Genomic DNA, 5949 nt, shown 5'->3' on the forward strand with positions numbered 1-5949 from the left:
GGCGCGGCGCGGGGCGGCTGCTCGGCGGCGGGCGGCGCGGCCCGGCGGCTGGACCGACGCGCTCTCGGCTCGCGGGCTCCCGGCTCGGCCGCCCGGCTCCGCCTCGCAGCTCCGCGCCCACAGCGGCCGCGCCCGCAGGAAGCGTGCGCCGCCGCCGCCGCCGCCGGGCCGCCCCCAGCGCGGGCGGAGCGGGAGGAGGGGCCGGGGCGGGGCGGGCCAGTGCGCCCCCCGCGGGCTCCGCGCCCTCCCGCCCCAGGCCCGGCCCCCGCCTCCGCCCGGAGGGAGCGGCCCAGCCGCCGAGTGGGCACTGGCCTCGCCGAGCCCGGGGCTGGAGGGTGTGGAGCCGGCTGGACACACCTCGGCGGCCGCCGTGGTGGGGGGAAGGGAAGGGTCCCGCGTGGGGTGCCAGGGCCCGGGCCTGGCTCCTCGAGGCTCCGAGCGGAGGGCTGGCAGGGGCGTTTTCATCGACAGTCTGCCCCGTGGGGCTCCACGCACGTGTCTCTTCCTGGACTCCCATTGCCACATTCACACACTCAGCCAGTCCCCCCAGTGGGCCAGAGGTCATCCAAGACCACGGGTTTTCACGTCTCCAGGACACACAGGGGCTGTGTGAACTCAGATCAGGCCCGGCCCCTGTGGGCCTCAGTCTCCCCAGGGCACCATAGGGGTGTTGACTTCTGGGCCCTGTCACTGGGATCTGCAGAAGAAAAGCCACGGCAGACGTGAGCGCCAGCTGCTTCCTCGCCATCTGTGCGCCTCCAGCAAGGCCCCCGGTTCTCTGAGACTCAGATCCCCCATGGTAGAGTGGGACCACACTCTCCAGTGCAGCGTGGTGAAAAAAGTATGTCTCTGAGTGGCGGTCTCTACCCCTGCTGGTCTTTCGACCCTGTGCGGTCACGGTGCGTTTTCCCCCTTTGCAACTTCATCCCCAGCCGAACACCCTACGCTGTACTTACTTACCCAAGCCTCCAATGGCACGTGAGCCCCAGTGGGGGCGGGGGTTTGTATCTGTCTTGTTCACTGCTATGTCCCCAACACCAGCACAGGGCTTGGCGTGATGTCGATGTTCAATTCAACTTTGAGCATTAATCATTGATGTGTTTCCCACTTACTGGGGCTCACCCCCATCCAAGTGTTTTGGGGGAAGATGGGAGAGAGTCAAACATTTCTTGAACCCTGACCCCATGCCAGGGGCCCAACGCTTTCATGTGTTATCTGGATTCTCAGGAACCCCATCAGGTCGGTGCTGTCAATATCTCCACTTCCAAGATGGGGAAGCTGAGAGCCAGCGAGAAGAGGTTGTTTGCTGATAACAGCTGGCTGGATGTCTCCACCTTCACCCACTCTCCTCTCTGGCCCCAGCGTCCCAGCACTCAGCTTAGGGCCTGCCATGAGGAAACAGGAATGAAACTGCGTTGAAACTGTAACAATTCCCTCGAGGAAAGGGGAACCAAAACCAGGCTGAATGGAGGGGCAGGCCTGGGGGAAGAGACTCTGGGGGACCAGCCATGGGTTTTTGGTGTTGGGGGGAACTGAACTTGTCCCGCAGGGCCCTTGGGAGGAGAACCAGAAGACAAAGGTCAACTCAACATAAAGTAGAGATGAATTAGAAGGGGCTCCCCGTAAGGGAGGGAAAGCCCCGTCCCTACAGGGTATGTAAGGCCAGCTCTCCACCCTTCAACAGGAATCCTAGAAAGGGAAGACAGGAAGACTTTCCAACTAGGAATTCTGAGGTCCCAGCCTCTGAAAATTCAATTCCCAATTTTTCTGGAATTCTGACTGGCACCATGGGGAGGGTGATGGGGTGCAGTAGGTGGGAAGCTGGTTTCTGTTGTGGTAACACAGCTTGGAACTGGAGAGCTCTGGCTCTGGGTCGGGCAGGTGCTGGGTTCAATCCCAGTTCTGCCAGTTATGAGCTGTGTTGTGTTGGATGTGTGACTTAACATCTCTGAGCCTCAGTCTCCCGATCACACAGAGTTCATTCATTCATTCATTTAGCAAATATAAATTGAGTGCCTGCTGTGTGCCAGGCCAGGTGCCAGGCTGTGAGGATTACATGAGCTTTTCCCTGCCATGGCAATGGAGTTTGACAAAGGTGGCTAGGATGAAGCTTACAGGGTGGAGATAACATCATTTTTTCGTGAGGCCGAGCAGACCCCAGGAACAGACCGGTCCTGAAGAGCTCCCAAAGGGCCGGCAGGGTTAGAGTGGGGATTAAGAGGAGCCAGATGTCAGCTGGCCACAGACAGCAGTAGCTGTTCTAAAGAGGTAGTGAGTACCCTGTCTTGAGAGATATTCAAGGATCAGAGAGCTATCCAGCAGGGAGACATTAGGATGATTTCCATGAGTAAGGCGGGCAGTGAGCATGGCCCATCTTCAGAGGTTCCTGACAGTTCTGAAACTTCTGGAAGCAGCAACCCCACTTCCCTGACATCCTGGGAAGGAAGTAGGGGGCGGGGCAGTGGAGATTCTTTGGCCTGGATAGGCCAGGAGCGCCATCTGCTGCTCTTCAAAGACACTGGTCACAGCCAGAACTGAGACAGGTCTGGGCCCCTGAAGGTCCTTCTCATCTTGCTCCTACCATCCCGGGTCTCCCTGGGGTTCACCAATGCACACATTTGCCTGCCCTCAAGCACATGGGCATCTGCACAGTCACCCTCCCCCAGGCCTCCTTGTGCATTGGAGCCACACCCCCACATAGTCAGGGTCTCCCTTCACAGCACCATAACCTCACCCACAGGCACCCACTTCTGGCCCCTCCTGGCACAACACTCACCAGCCCCCTCTGGCCTTTAGAATACGCACTGCCTCCTCTAGGAAGTCTTCCTGTTGTCCTTGGGTTGATCAGACCTGGTCCTGTCCTGCTGGTACCCTGATCACACTCATCCTGCACTCCTCACTCTGCTTTCAGTCCCTACTGTCTGTCTTGTTCAAAAGTGGGAGCATTCAGTGTCCCAAATGAGCAGTAGCCATAGAAGAGCCCAAGTGGAGCTGATTATGAGCCAGGTACTGACTGCTCTACAACATGTACATTGATATTACCCCCATTTCCAGATGAAAAACCAACACGCAGGGAAGAGAGGAGACACGGCAGGGCGACACAGCTGACCACGAGAGCCACGATCCTGACCCAGGCCAACAGTTACACTGCAATGCCAGGTCCAGAGGTGCATTGTGAGGTGTTTGATGAATGAATTAAAGAGTCACTGCAGGGATTCACAGTCACACCAACATGCACACATACTCGGATGCAGTCTGGCCCCTGGGCAGCCCCACAAGGCACGCCTAGCGGCTGCATCTCAACCCTCCACCTCACCCCCACCCCAGTCAGAGCCTTCTCTGCCCTACAGCGCCTCCTAGATCTAACCAAGCAACTGAGTGGACTCAGAGATGCTCTGATGAGCCTGAGATGCCTTATTCCGAGTGGCACACCCTGGCCTGGCACAGAGTGGGTGCTCAGTTGCTGTCACCTGACTCTACCTGTCCCCCAGGGGATTGGCTAAGCCGACCAGCTCTCTGGGCCCCAGAAATCCCATGGCATCCTAAAAGCCAAGATTGATGGAGGCCTTACTACCTGCCAGGCACTGTGCTGAGCACTTGCCAAGCACACCCTCATTTACTCCTCCCCACAGGCCTATAATTTGGGCACAAAAAGGAAACTCGACTCCCAGGGCTGCTACAGTGAGGACAAGATGAGCTGCCAGCACTGGTGTCTGGCTACAGCGAGCCCCGTCCATGTACTTGCTCTCTACCTCATCCTATTTTAAGTAGTTGGGGAATCTGGGGCTCGCAGAAGTTCAGTAACTTGTCCCAGGTCACACACCAGGAAGTGAGTAGCCAGGATTTGAACCAGGCATGTAATGACAGAGCCCTGGCTTTTCACCCTGTGCTGTGCTGTCCCCCACAGGCAGAGGGGACTTTGTGATCCTTACCAGACCTCCCAAACACAAGTGTTTTCTCATCTCAAGGCAATCACAGGGCTCGCAAAAGAAGTCCCTGCCTCCCCTGGCCACCCCATCTCCATCCTGCTCGCCCTCACCCCAACCATCTCCCATCACAACTTCCAGTCTTGCCCAAGAGTCAGGACGGAGACCACAGCCCAGGCTTGCTTCTGAGAAAATCCAAGTGATAGCAGTCCTGGAGGTCAGTGACCCCCAAAACTGACAAGAGGAACCAAAACTGACAAGAGGACTCCAGATCAGGAGGACCCGAGTCCTCCTAGGGGAACTTGAGGAGAGTCGGAGGCCGTCTGCCCCAGTGAGTAGACATCTCACTGAGGAAGGATCTGCAAGGCCTGTGGTGGGGTCAGGGTGACCAGTGAGAAGGCTTGGCCTCCCCACCCAGGGGACCTGGCCTGTGTAAGGGTCTCACAGAGCCACGCCCCTGCCCTTGGTACTGAGCTGGGCTGGGCCAGCCTTCCCTAACCTCCCTGTGTACCGGGAAAGTCTTTGTAGGATGAGAGGGTGGTACCCAGGACACACGGCTGCCAGGCACAGGGTGGGATTTGAACTCAGGCCTCTCCTAGGTCTGCGAGCTGAGGGTTTGCAAACTGTCCAAAGCATTCCTGAGAGGCCCCTCAGGGCTGGTGTGCGAGGAGGGGGATCAGATTCTGTTTGAGCTCAGTGGACTGTAGGCCACAGAGCAAGGCCTGGGGTGGCCATTTAGGAGGGAAGAGGCTGCGTAGACCTCAGCAGGGCCCGCAGCTGAAGAAGTCTCAGACCGGCAGATGCTTGACAGGAGAGGAGGGCTCTGGGACCCCAAGCTGGGTAGGAGCGGAAAAAAGATGGGTCCCACCTCCGTGGGTTCTGAAGCTTATACGCTTTGAAGGGATCTGGAGTACACAGTTGGGAAGAAGGGTTTGGAAAGGGGCTAGGCAAGTGAGGGGCCCTGAAACATCAGCTTTATTCATTTTACAGCAAATGTGCCTCTGAACGGCAGCCCAGCACCCCACCACCCTGCCACACCCCGACCCTGCCACCCCGCCACCCCTCCACCCCCATCTCCCCACCCCGCCACCCCGCCACCCCCCACCCCGCCACCCTGCCACCCCTCACCCCGCTACCCCACCAAGCCACCACCTCACTATCCCACCACCCCACCAGATGCCATTGCCTGAGTCCAGCAAAGTCAGAGGTGGACTGGGCTGGGCAGTGCCACCTTTGACTTTGATCAGAGGTTGGCAGTGCCACCTCTGATTACTCCTGTAATCCCAGCACTTTGGGAGGCTGAGGAGGGCAGATCACTTGAACGCAGGACTTCAAGACCAGCCTAGGCAACATGGCAAAATCCCCTCTCCACAAAAAAATATATAAAACCCTAGCTGACTGTGGTGGTGGGCACCTGTGGTCTCTGCTACTCGGGAGGCTGAGACACGAGAACACTTGAACCTGGGAGGCTGAGGCTGCAGTGAGCCAAGATCGTGCCACTGCACTCCAGCCTGGGCAGCAGAGCAAGATTTTGTCCCACAAAAACAAAGAAAAAAACAGGGAGTCTGGCCAGAGAGGACCTACCTCCTCTCAGAGAGAATCTAGAAAGACTTCATGGTGGTGGTGGTGACATCTCCCCTGGGCCATGCAGGCAGGCCTTGGAGAATTGGGCGCTCTGAAGTGGTCCTGCAGTGGCTGAGCCCTACCTGGCAGGAGAGGCTCCAAGCTCCTGAGCTCCAGCTTGATGCTTCATCCTGACATCGTGCGTGGATGAGGCTAAGAACATTCTGGAAGCTTGTTCCCTGTGAACTAGAATGGACAGAGCAGGCAGGGCCTACTTTAACTGCCCATTTCACAGAGAAGAGAATTGAGGCCTGTAAAGGAAATGTGACTAACCCCAAGGTCACACCGTCAGCCGGTGGCAGAACTGGGACTAGAACCCAGGCCACTTCACTCCTTGTCCTGGAGTCTTCCTCTCTTCCACTCCTTTCTCTTGGACCAGCTGCTCGGTTGTTTACAAAGC

Source organism: Sapajus apella, unplaced genomic scaffold (genome assembly GCF_009761245.1).
Source record: "Sapajus apella isolate SASKATOON/1434 unplaced genomic scaffold, GSC_monkey_1.0 scaffold62, whole genome shotgun sequence".
Classification (NCBI taxonomy): Eukaryota; Metazoa; Chordata; class Mammalia; order Primates; family Cebidae; genus Sapajus; species Sapajus apella.